General features: G+C 45.3%; 4 non-coding genes across 4 annotated transcripts; all 4 read left to right on the forward strand.

Annotated features, from left to right (window-relative positions):
* The first annotated feature begins 296 nt into the window (after positions 1–296).
* Positions 297–369, forward strand: TRNAV-UAC (transfer RNA valine (anticodon UAC)). The gene has a single exon. It is a non-coding gene; the product is annotated as a tRNA-Val (tRNA).
* Positions 370–1,354: 985 nt separating this feature from the next.
* TRNAV-AAC (transfer RNA valine (anticodon UAC)) lies at positions 1,355–1,427 on the forward strand. Its single transcript has one exon. It is a non-coding gene; the product is annotated as a tRNA-Val (tRNA).
* A 6,175-nt stretch (positions 1,428–7,602) lies between these two features.
* Positions 7,603–7,675, forward strand: TRNAV-UAC (transfer RNA valine (anticodon CAC)). Its single transcript has one exon. It is a non-coding gene; the product is annotated as a tRNA-Val (tRNA).
* Positions 7,676–12,360: 4,685 nt separating this feature from the next.
* TRNAV-UAC (transfer RNA valine (anticodon CAC)) lies at positions 12,361–12,433 on the forward strand. Its single transcript has one exon. It is a non-coding gene; the product is annotated as a tRNA-Val (tRNA).
* The last annotated feature ends 1,160 nt before the right edge of the window (positions 12,434–13,593 follow it).

The following is a 13,593-nucleotide window of genomic DNA, read 5'->3' on the forward strand; positions in this document are numbered from 1 at the left end:
TTACTCAAATTAATTGCAAGAATAAGTGAGATTACGAGGAAATAATTCTATGGTGCGTTTCCCTGAATATAAATATTAACCCGCGTGGAATTTGAACCAGCGACCTACGGATATCTGATACCTTTGCCAAATACAGTTCACCGCTCTACCAAGAGCTACCTGACGATCTGCATCGCGTCCGCTCTCTCCTTGAAATTATCACTCTCAATGATCGTGCAATACGGTGTTCAACTGTGTCGCTCACTATCTTCGTCAGGCATGAATCCAACATTAACTGTGCACGGCGGTGAACGTGCGTTTCCGTGGTGTAGTGGTTATCACATCCGCCTTACACGCGGAAGGTCCCCGGTTCGATCCCGGGCGGAAACAGTACTTTTGTCCATGTTTTAATACTGAAGAGATGTAGGCCTATAGGCAATGTCCAACACAGCTAAGCTTACAGGAACATGGAATGAAGGAAGGTTTAGGATACGTGGGCACTTCCTTATTGGAGATTATACTGGACTCTTCAGCAATTACCTGCTCGGTATCCCCACCTGTAACGCGAGAGACCCGGGTTTGATTCGCCGCCGGGTAGGAATGAGGTTATAATTACAGAATGACCAAACAGAACCAGTAAGATCAACAGAAGTGCAAGGGCGTGTTACGAATTATACTTCTGCTTGAAGACGATGTCTTCATCTTTATCTGTTTAACATCCAGGGTCTGATTTTCCCTCGGACTCGGCGAGGGATCCCACCTCTACCACCTCAAGTGCAGAGTCCTGAAGCTTCAGACTCTGGGTCGGGGGATACAACTGGGGAGGATGACAAGGGATGGAAAGATGGGAAGGGATTAGAAAAGGAAAAGGGGGAAGCGGCCTTGGCCTTAGGTAAGGTACTATCCCGGCATTTGCCTGGAGAAGTGGTAAAAAAGAAAAACCACTTCGAGGATGGCTGATGTGGGAATCGAGCCCACCTCCACTCAGTTGAGCTACGGAGGCTGAGTAGACCCCGTTCCACCCCTCGTACCACTTTTCAAATTTCGAACCACTACCACAGAGGCGGACGCAAAGCAACTTACTGAAATAAATTGCAAGAATATGTGAGATTACGAGGAAATGATTCTATGGTGCGTTTCCCTGAACTTAAAATATTACCCCGGGTGGGATTTGAACCAGCGACCTACGGATATCTGATACCTTTGCCAAATACAGTTCACCGCTCTACCAAAAGCTACCAGAGGATCTGCTTCGCGTCCGCTCTCTTCTTGAAATTATCACTCTCAATGATCGTGCAATACGGTGTTCAATTGTATCGCTCACTATCTTCGTCAGGCAAGAATCCAACATTATTTGTGCATGCGGAGAATGTACGTTTCCGTGGTGTAGTGGTTATCACATCCGCCTAACACGCGGAAGGTCCCCGGTTCGATCCCGGGCGGAAACAATGCTTTTTCTCCATGTTATTTAATAGTGAAAAGATTTAGGCCTATAGGCAATGTCCCACACAGCTAAGCTTGCAGGAACTTGGAATTATTATTATTATTAGCGTATGATGTGTACATGACAATCAAAATGTACAAATATAATACAAATTATACAAATATACAAGTTGGTGACAGCAGCAGAACTTCACTTTTATATTTTTATGTCCAAATTTTTTATCCATGTAATCACTTCTGGTGTTACTTCAAAAAATTCCTCCACAGAGCCAGGAAATGCACGTAGGGAACACTCTTGAACTATGTGCTTGATAGACTGCACTTGAGCACCACAGTCACAGCAGGGAGAATCTACCCATCCCCACGGATGTAAGGCTGCGCTAATCCTACCGACACAACATCGGATCCTGTTCAGGGTTGACCAAACAGCACGGGGCAGACTAAAGCCAGCCAGTTTCGTGCTGGGGTCGGAGATATCACATACGCCACTGGGTGATGGCATCCTCCACTCTTCTCTCCAGGCATTCCTGGGATTGAACCGAAGACATGAGAGGTCCAAAGCGGTCTTCCACGCTGGTTTTCTTGATTTCAGCCTACTTGCAGTGTGCTGCTTTATATTCTGATGTATAGGAAGGGCCTCATTCTTCACTATTCTGCACCATAAGCTATTAAGTGCTTGTTGTCTCCTTATATGAGGGGGAGAGATATTGCAATGGACAGGTAACCATTGCACTGGAGTTGCGTACAGCGTGCCGGATACAATACGCATAGCCTGGCGAAGTTGGATATCAATTAGATTGCAGTGAGAGCTATTTAACCATATTCCGGCACAATACTCAGCTGTAGAATACACCATGGCCAAGGCGGTAGTTCGCAAAGTATTGGCGTCAGCTCCCCATGAAGTTCCAGCTAACTTGCTCAGCAGGTTATTCCGAGTCTTAAGTTTGGCGGCTGTTTTTTCTATGTGACTTCGGTATGTCAGTGATCTGTCTAATGTTACACCTAGGTATTTTGGTGTACTATTGTATTTCAAAAGTTGATTCCTGAACCGTATCCTAGGTTGATAAGTAGCCTCTAAGTTGTTGAGATGGAACGCGGCTACTTCCGTCTTCGAAGGACTTGGCTGAAGTCTCCACTTCCTAAAGTATTCATCCATCACCCGTAGATCTTCAGACATTATATCCTCAGCCTCCTTGAAAGTAGATCTCTGTACTGTTAGGTTTATATCGTCGGCATAAATGAATTTCCGAGCTGTAGTTTCTGGAATATCATGGATGTACAAATTGAACAGTATAGGGGCTAGGACTGAACCCTGCGGTAAGCAGTTATTCAATTTGTGAAATCTACTCCTGGAATTTTCAGAGAATACCTGGAATAATCGATTACTCAGTACCTTATCAATGAGAGTAATCACCTTAAGACAAGGTACAATCTTGATGAGCTTCAGGAGGTCTCCAGACAGTATCATAGGCCGCTGTCAGATCAAGGAAGACAGAAACATTTTTAAATTTCTTCTCAAAACCAATCTCCAGATATGATGTTAAGGCAAGGACTTGGTCACTACAGTCTCGCTTGGGGCGGAACCCAGCTTGCTCTATTGGGATCAGGTGTTCAATTGCAGGAGCTATCCTGTTCAGAATTAGCCTTTCCAGTAGTTTATATGTAACACACAATAGCGAAATTGGCCTGTAGATCTGGTTCACTTAAATACTCGGGGTACACGTCCAGTGTGCAGTATATTGCTAAAGAAGGACGCCAGCCAGCGTACAGTTGCGGGGCCACAGTTCTTCAGTAGCTCTGGATATACACCATCAAATCCAGCTGCTTTACCGTTCTGGAGGGACTTCAGGTCATGCCGTACTTCCTCTGGAGGAAATGGTCGAGAGTAGATGGTATGAGGTTCAGCTTCTTGTCTTAACCGCTTGAGCTCAGATCGAATTTTTCTGATGTATTTCTTATCTTTCATGGGCCTGGATGAGGAGACAATGTAGTCAGCAAGGTTCTCTAAGTTTATAGATGATCGTTTTCTTGCTGGCTTGTTTGAAGAGTCCAATTTTCGGATAAGAGACCAAGCTTTCCGGCTTGAGTGAGTAAAGCTGAGCCCTTCAACAGTTTTGTTCCACTTTTCTTTCCTGCCACTGTCCAAGGATGCCAGCAGTTCGGTAGCTTTCTCATGACTGTTGTCTTGTTCGTACTCTTTGTATATACGGCTAGTTTCCTCACTCCACCCAGGCATGTAATCCTTACAGAATCCTCTCGGAATACTTCGCTTAGCAGCAGCTTTGATTAATCCCACGAAACGGACGTAGTTCTCAGGAGATGCTTTTACCCATCGCATGTTAGCATCAGTGTACGAGGAGTACAGTTTCCAGTCAGCTTTCTGAAAATTCCACCGAGTTTTAGGTATTGATCTAATTATTGGGATTTGCAGGCAGATTTTATAGATTATGGGCCTGTGTTGGCTTCGTGGGAAATCGTTCAGTACTTGCCTTTGTGATTGTGAAGATTGGGTCATTAGTCCATGTGACATAAAACACAAGTCTGGAGAATAATCATGATCCCATCGTGCTGAATGGAATGTACCTTTGTCCTTGGCATCATACACCAGTGTCAGGTTATTAATGTCTATCCATTGCAATAGCCTATTGCCATTCTCATCGCTATCCTTATAGCCCCATAATGTATGATGGCTGTTAAAGTCTCCTAGGATAACATTATTTTCGGTGGGTTTTAGTGTGATAGGGTCTGGCCAATTAACCATTGGGGGTTTGTAAACGTTTGTGATAGTAATATTTTGAACCTTGACAGATGCGGTGAAGATATTATGCATGGAGTCTGGTGGCAGAATTTCATACTTGTCAATATTGTTCTTCATATAGATGGCGATGCCATATTTAGGGTGGTGAAGTCCGGTAGTTAGTTTGTACCCAGGTATTTTCCCCCTGGTAATCAACTGATGTTCATCTTCACAATGAGTTTCCTGTAGCACCAGAATATCAACAGAATGATCCAGAAGTATCTTGGATAAGTATTCACTTTTGGCTCTACTTATACCCTCAATGTTTAGGTGACAGATGGTTAATTGAGGGCCTAGTGTCCATGTGTAGGATGCTGCGCCCTGAAAAGGACTAAATCTTTGATTGTCATTGCCGTGAGGTCTCTGAGGAAAGTACGGCGGCATCTAGTCTCTGTTGCTCGCTTAGCACCACGCGGGGGTCACGTGTAGGGCAATGTGAGGTTAAACCTACGGACGTGAGCAACTTCAACTTGGAATGAAGGATGGTTTGGGGTACGTGGGCACTCCCTTATTGGAGTCTATACTGGACTCTTCAGCAATTGTCTGCTCCGTATCCCCACCTGCAACGCGGGAGACCCGGGTTTGATTCGCCGCCGGGTAAGAATGAGGTTATCCTTACACAATGACCTAACAGAACCAGTAAGAGCCACAGAAGAGCAAGGGCGTGTTACGAATTATACTTCTGCTTGCAGATGATGTCTTCTTCTTTATCTGTTTTCCATTCAGGGTCTGATTTTCCCTCGGACTCGGCGAGGTATCCCACCTCTAACACCTCAAGTGCAGAGTAATGCAGCTTCAGACTCTGGGTCGGTGATACAACTGGGGATGATGACAAAAGAATGGGAAGATGGGAAGGGATTAGACAAGGACGAGGGGAAAGCGGCCGTGGCCTTAAGTAAGGTACTATCCCGGCATTTGCCTGGCGAAGTGGGAAAAACTAAAACCACTTCGAGGATGGCTGATGTGGGAATCGAACACACCCCCACTCAGTTGAGCTACGGAGGCTGAGTATACCCCGTTCCAGCCCTCGTACCACATTTCAAATTTAGAACCCTGGCCACAGGGGTTGGAAGCTAATTGTATTTGTTACGGAGATATCCGTGGTTGTTAGAGGTGAAAGAAGGTGTGGGCTGGAGTAGGTCTCAACTACAAAATGAAAGTTAATTTAAAACTATAACAAAGGTTATATTTTCTTTTCAAAATCAACTATTAACAAAGTATAACAGGTACCAACTAGGAGATCAACAAATTAACAAATTACAGTTTGTTACAAGATTTGGGCTTCGAGACCCAAGTCTAATTCCTGAGCTCTCAGCTCACAACCGCAATTGCTGAAGGGCAGAAAACCCCAAAGTACGAGGAGCACTTGCTCCTAATTACATGTTAAGAAAAAGGGCAGACCCGCTCTCAATTTTACAAGCCTATCAAAGGCTACAACAAACTTCATTTCTATCTGCCCTTGAGGTACACAAGGAAACAGGGGTAACTAGTACCCAATCGACTGGGCCTTCGCAGGAAGGAAAACGAAACGGTTTAAGTAACTGGCCCAAAATACAAAATGAATGGAGGCGATAACTTGCACTCCTACACCAAGTTTGTCTAAATCCTATGTGGCGCTAGGCCGATCATACAGAGGCTAATCCCAAGCTAGGGAGGTGACACGTATGAGAAAACTTTACTATATTAAAGAAGAGAAGAACGGTTAAGAAAAATAGTCACCTCCTCTTTCAAAAATGAAGGCGAGTACGTAAGGGTGAAGCACTCTCTATCCCGCTTTACAGGTGTGTAATTTATAGATAGACAGATAAGAATTTACATTTTAAAAAATAGGTTACATACTAAAGTTTTCGAACCCTCTCCGAGGGTTAAACTGCTGAGCTAGCAAAAAATGAAGATGTTAACAGGCCATTACCTTGTAGATGAACTGCTGCTTGAAGAAAGAGGCGCTTCCCGCCCCCTGCTACATTATCACACACTAAGAAAGATGTTAATGAAGTGGCCCCGAGACAAAAAAATCAGCAGCTTATATATCCTCGTGGAACATTCGAGACCTTTCAGGAATGAGTAGACACACCCTTTCGCATTTATTGGATAGCTGAAAGTTACACATCAACATTGAGAAAGAAAGACACTATTGGTCAGAAATTAATTTCAAAAATTAGTTATTGGTTAAATTCAAAACAGGCGGAACGAAAGAATAACTGTTGCCAACCCACAAACCACAGAACAAAATTTTGTAAAAACGAAACTTACGAATGCTAAATTTCTTCAAGAAAGTTCATTCGTTTACACCAGAGTGTGTTATCAATGTTTTGGTAGAGACATCTGTTAGAGACTGTCCAAACTTCTCGATACGGAGCAAACAAACACAAAACAAAATAGACACAGTTCAGAACACTTCAAAATTACCAAATTTACAGTAGTGACATCTTCCGAGAAACCGTTGAGTTAATCATCATCATCATCATTATCTGTTTACCCTCCAGGTTCGGCTTTTCCCTCGGACTCAGCGACGGATCCCACCTCTACCGCCTCAAGGACAGTGTCCTGGAGCTTCAGACTCTTGGTCGGGGGATACAACTGGGGAGTTTGACCAGTACTTCGCTCAGGCGGCCTCACCTGCTATGGTGAACAGGGGCCTTGTAGGGGGATGGGAAGATTGGAAGGGATAGGCAAGGAAGAGGGAAGGAAGCGGCCGTGGCCTTAAGTTAGGTACCATCCCGGCGTTCGCCTGGAGGTGAAGTGGGAAACCACGGAAAACCACTTCGAGGATGGCTGAGGTGGGAATCGAACCCACCTCTACTCAGTTGACCTCCCGAGGCTGAGTGGACCCCGTTCCAGCCCTCGTACCGCTTTGCAAATTTCGTGGCAGAGCCGGGAATCGAACCCGGACCTCCGGGGATGGCAGCTAATCACGCTAACCACTACACCACAGAGGCGGCTACCGTTGAGTTAATACAATTTGTTAAAGTTCAGGCTTTCTCCTGTAGAGAAATTTCAACTGGCGCAGTATTTGAATTGGCGGCGTGGAGGTGTACCGCCCGGTACAATATTACCCACTACCACAGAGGCGGACGCAAAGCAACTTACTCAAATGAATTGCAAGAATAGGTGAGATTACGAAGAAAGAGTTCTATGTTGCGGTTACCCTGAACATAAAAAATTCTCCGGGTGGGACTTGAACCAGTGACCTACGGATATCTGATAACTTTGACAACTACAGTCCACCGCTCTACCAAGAGCTACCTGACAATCAGCTTCGCGTCCGCTCTCTCCTTGAACTTATCACTCTCAATGATCGTGCAATACGGTGTTCGTCTGTATCGCTCACTATCTTCGTCAGGCATGAATCCAACAATAACTCTGCACGGCGGTGAACGTGCGTTTCCGTGGTGTAGTGGTTATCACACCCGCCTTACACGCGGAAGGTCCCCGGTTCGATCCCGGGCGGAAACAGTACTCTTTCTCCATTTTTTTAATATTGAGGAGATGTAGGCCTATAGGCAATGTCTAACACAGCTAAGCTTACAGGAACTTGGAATGAAGGAAGGTTTAGGATACGTGGGCACTTCCTTATTGGATATTATATTGGACTCTTCAGCAATTATCTGCTCGGTATCCCCACCTGTAACGCGAGAGACCAGGGGTTTGATTCGCCGACGGGTAGGAATGAGGTTATAATTACAGAATGACCAAACAGAACCAGTAAGAGCAACAGAAGTGCAAGGGCGTGTTACGAATTATACTTCTGCTTGAAGACGATGTCTTCATCTTTATCTGTTTAACATCCAGGGTCTGATTTTTCCTCGGACTCAGCGAGGGATCCCACCTCTACCACCTCAAGTGCAGAGTCCTGAAGCTTCAGACTCTGGGTCGGGGGATACAACTGGGGAGGATGACAAGGGAATTGGAAGATGGGAAAGGATTAGACAACGAAGAGGGGGAAGCGGCCGTGGCCTTAAGTAAGGTACTATCCCGGCATTTGCCTGGAGAAGTGGGAAAAACTAAAACAACTTCGAGGATGGTTGATGTGGGAATCGAACCCACCTCCACTCAGTTGACCTACGGAGGCTGAGTAGACCCCGTTCCAGCCCTCGTATCACGTTTCAAATTTAGAAACCTGGCCACCGGGGTAGGAATCTAATCATATTAAACACTACCACAGAGGCGGACGCAAAGCAACTTACTCAAATTAATTGCAAGAGTAAGTGAGATGACGAGGATATAATTCTATGGTGCGTTTCCCTGAATATAAATATTCCCCCGGGTGGAATTTGAACCAGCGACCTACGGATAACTGATACCTTTGCCAAATACAGTTCGGCGCTCTACCAAAAGCTACCAGAGGATCTGCTTCGCGTCCGCTCTCTCCTTGAACTTATCACTCTCAATGATCGTGCAATACGGTGTTCAACTGTATGGCTCACTATGTTCGTCAGGCAAGAATCCAACATTAACTGTGGATAGCGAAGACGGTGCGTTTCCGCGGTGTAGTGGTTATGACATCCACCTAACACTCGGAAGGTCCCCAGTTCGATCCTGGGCGGAAACAGAGGTTTTTCCCCATGCTATTTTAATAGTGAAAAGAAGTAGGCCTATAGGCAATGTCCCACACAGCTAAGTTTACAGGAACTTGGAATTAAGGAAGGTTTGGGGTACGTGGGCACTTCCTTATTGGAGTCTATACTGGACGCTTCAGTAATTGTCTGCTCGGTATCCTCACCTGTAACGTGGGAGACCCGGGTTTGATTCGCCGCCGGGTAGGAAAGAGGTTATAATTACAGAATGACCAAACAGAACCAGTAAGAGCTACAGTATTGCAAGGGCGTGTTACGAATTATACTTCTGCTTGAAGACGAAGTCTTCATCTTTATCTGTCTAACATCCAGGGTCTGATTTACCCTCGGACTCAGCGAGGGATCCCACCTCTACCACCTCAAGTGCAGAGTCCTGAAGCTTCAGACTCTGGGTCGGGGGATACAACTGGGGAGGATGACAAGGGAATGGGAAGATGGGAAAGGATTAGAGAAGGAAGAGGGGGAAGCGGCCGTGGCCTTAAGTAAGGTACTATCCCGGCATTTGCCTGGAGAAGTGGGAAAAACTAAAACCACTTCGAGGATGGCTGATGTGGGAATCGAACACACCTCCCCTCAGATGAGCTACGGAGGCTGAGTAGACCCCGCTCCAGCCCTCGTACCACTTTTTAAATTTAGAAACCTGGCCACCGGGGTTGGAAGCTAATCATATTAACCACTACAACAGAGGCGGACGCAAAGCAACTTACTCAAATTATTTGCAAGAATAAGTGAGATTACAAGGAAATAATTCTATGGGCGTTTCCCTGAATATAAATATTCCCCCGGGTGGAATTTGAACCAGCGACCTACGAATATCTGATACCTTTTCCAAATACAGTTCACCGCTCTACCAAAAGCTACCAGAGAATCTGCTTCGCGTCCGCTCTCTCCTTGAACTTATCACTCTCAATGATCGTGCAATACGGTGTTCAACTGTATCGCTCACTATGTTCGTCAGGCAAGAATCCAACATTAACTGTGGATAGCGCAGACGGTGCGTTTCCGCGGTGTAGTGGTTATGACATCCGCCTAACACTCGGAAGGTCCCCGGTTCGATCCCGGTCGGAAACAGAGCTTTTTCTCCATGTTATTTTAATAGTGAAAAAATGGTAGGCCTATAGGCAATGTCCCACACAGCTAAGTTTACAGGAACTTCGAATTAAGGAAGGTTTGGTGTACGTGGGCACTTCCTTATTGGAGTCTATACTGGACGCTTCAGTAATTGTCTGCTCGGTATCCTCACCTGTAACGTGGGAGACCCGGGTTTGATTCGCCGCCGGGTAGGAAAGAGGTTATAATTACTGAATGACCAAACAGAACACAGTAAGGGCAACAGAAGGGCAATGGCGTGTTACGAATTATACTTCTGCTTAAAGATGATGTCTTCTTCTTTATCTGTTTTCCATTCAGGGTGTGACTTTCCCTCGGACTCGGGGAGGGATCCCACCTCTACCACCTCAAGTGCAGAGTCCTGAAGCTTCAGACTCTGGGTCGCTGATACAACTATGGAGGATGACAAGAGAATCGGAAGAGCGAAAGGGATTAGACAAGGAAGAGGGGGAAGCGGCCGTGGCCTCAAGTAAGGTACTATCCCGGCATTTGCCTGGAGCATTGGGAAAAAGGAAAAACCACTTTTAGTATGGCTGATGTGGGAATCGAACACACCTCCACTCAGATGAGCTACGGAGGCTGAGTAGACCCCGTTCCAGCCCTCGTACCACTTTTCAAATTTAGAAAGCTGGCCACCGGGGTTGGAAGCTAATTGTATTTGTTACGGAGATATCAATGGTTGTTAGAGGTGAAAGAAAGTGTGGGCTGGAGTAGGTCTCAACTACAAAATTAAAGTTAATTTAAAACTATAACAAAGGTTATACTTTCTTTTCAAAATCAACTATTATCAAAGTATCACAGGTACCAAGTAGGAGATCAACAAATTAACAAATTACAGTTTGTTACAAGATTTGGGCTTCGAGTTCCAAGTCTAATTCCTGAGCTCTCAGCTCACAACCGCAATTGCTGAAGGGCAGAAAACCCCAAAGTACGAAGAGCACTTGCTCCTAATTACATGTTAAGAAAAAGGGCAGACCCGCTCTCAATTTTACAAGCCTATCAAAGGCTACAACAAACTTCATTTCTATCTGCCCTTGAGGTACACAAGGAAACAGTGGTAACTAGTACCCAATCTACTGGGCCTTCGCAGGAAGGAAAACGAAACGGGTTAAGTAACTTTCCCAAAATACAAAAAGAATGGAGGCGATAACTTGCACTCCTACACCAAGTTTGTCTAAAACCTATGTGGCGCTAGGCCAATCATACTGGGGCTAATCCCAAGCTAGGGAGGTGACACGTATGAGAAAACGTTACTACATTAAAGAAGAGAAGAACGGTTAAGAAAAATAGTCACCTCCTCTTTCAAAAATGAAAGCGAGTTCGAGAGGGTGAAGCACTCTCTATCCCGCTTTACAGATTTGTAATTTATAGATAGACAGATAAGAATTTACATTTTTAAAAATAGGTTACATTCTAAAGTTTTCGAACCCTCCCCGAGGGTTAAACTGCTGAGCTAGCAAAAAATGAAGATGTTAACAGGCCATTACCTGGTAGATGAACTGCTGCTTGAAGAAAGAGGCGCTTCCCGCCCCCTGATACATATTCACACACTAAGAAAGATGTTACTGAAGTTGCTCCGAGACAAAAAATCAGCAGTTTATATATCCTCGTGGAACATTCGAGACCTTTAAGGAATGAGTAGACACACCCTTTCGCATTTATTGGATAGCTGAAAGTTACACATCAACATTGAGAAAGAAAGACACTATTGGTCAGAAATTAATTTCAAAAATTAGTTATTGGTTAAATTCAAAACAGGCGGAACGAAAGAATAACTGTTGCCAACCCACAAACCACAGAACAAAATTTTGTAAAAACGAAACTTACGAATGCTAAATTTCTTCAAGGAAGTTCATTCGTTTACACCAGAGTTTGTTATCAATGTTTTGGTAGAGACATCTGTTAGAGACTGTCCAAACTTCTTGATACGAAGCAAACAAACACAAAACAATATAGACACAGTTCAGAACACTTCAAAATTACCAAATTTACAGTAGTGACATCTTCCGAGAAACCGTTGAGTTAATACAGTTTGTTAAAGTTCAGGCTTTCTCCTGTAGAGAAATTTCAACTGGCGCAATATTTGAATTGGCGGCGTGGAGGTTTACCGCCCGGTACAATACTACCCACTACCACAGAGGCGGACGCAAAGCAATTTACTCAAATGAATTGCAAGAATAAGTGAGTTTACGAAGAAATAGTTCTATGTTGCGGTTACCCTGAACTAAAAATATTCCCGTGGGTGGGACTTGAACCAGCGACCTACGGATATGTGATACCTTTGCCAACTACAATCCTCCTCTCTACCAAGAGCTACCTGACGATCAGCTTCGCGTCAGCTCTCTCCTTGAACTTATCACTCTCAATGATCGTGCAATGCGGTGTTCAACTGCATCGCTCACTATCTTCCTCAGGCAAGAATCCAACATTAACTGTGGATAGTGAAGAACGCGCGTTTTCGTGGTGTAGTGGTTATCACATCCGCCTTACACGCGGAAGGACCCCGGTTCGATCCCGGGCGGAAACAGTACTTTTTCTCCATGTTTTTAATACTGAAGATATGTAGGCCTATAGGCAATGTCCCACACAGCTATGCTTACAGGAACTTGGATTGAAGGAAGGTTTAGGATACGTGGGCACTTCCTTATTGGATATTATACTGGACTCTTCAGCAATTATCTGCTCAATATCCCCACCTGTGACGCGAGAGACCCGGGTTTGATTCGCCGCCGGGTAGGAATGAGGTTATAATTACGGAATGACCAAAAAGAACCAATAAGAGCCACAGAAGTGCAAGGGCGTGTTACGAATTATACTTCTGCTTGAAGACGATGTCTTCATCTTTATCTGTTTAACATCCAGGGTCTGATTTTCCCTCGGACTAGGCGAGGGATCCCACCTCTACCACCTCAAGTGCAGAGTAGTACAGCTTCAGACTCTGGGTCGGTGATACAACTGGGGAGGATGACAAAAGAATGGGATGGGAACGGATTAGACAAGAAAGGGGGTTAACCGGCCGTGGCCTTAAGTAAGGTACTATCCCGGCATTATCCTGGAGAAGTGGGAAAAACGAAAAACCACTTCGAGAATGGCTGATGTGGGAATTGAACCCACCTCCACTCAGTTGACCTACGGAGGCTGAGTAGACCGCGTTCCAGCCCTCGTACCACTTTTCGAATTTCGAACCCTGGCACTGGGGTTGGAAGCTAATCATTTTAACCACTACCACAGAAATAGACGCAAAGCAACTTCATCATCATCATCATCTGTTTACCCTCCAGGTTAGCGAGGGATCCCACCTCTACCGCCTCAAGGGCAGTGTCCTGGAGCTTCAGACTCTTGGTCGGGGATACAACTGGGGAGTATGACCAGTACCTCGCCCAGGCGGCCTCACCTGCTATGCTGAACAGGGGCCTTGTGGAGGGATGGGAAGATTGGAAGGGATAGGGAAGGAAGAGGGAAGGAAGCGGCCGTGGCCTTAAGCTAGGTACCATCCCGGCATTTGCCTGGAGCATTGGGAAAAAGGAAAAACCACTTTTAGCATGGGTGATGTGGGAATCGAACCCACCTCCACTCAGTTGACCTACGGAGGCTGAGTAGACCCCGTTCCAGCCCTCGTACCACTTTTCAAATTTAGAAACCTGGCCACCGGGGTTGGAAGCTAATCATATTTGTACCGGGCGGTAC

The sequence above is a fragment of the Anabrus simplex genome, chromosome 8 (genome assembly GCF_040414725.1).
Source record: "Anabrus simplex isolate iqAnaSimp1 chromosome 8, ASM4041472v1, whole genome shotgun sequence".
Classification (NCBI taxonomy): domain Eukaryota; kingdom Metazoa; phylum Arthropoda; class Insecta; order Orthoptera; family Tettigoniidae; genus Anabrus; species Anabrus simplex.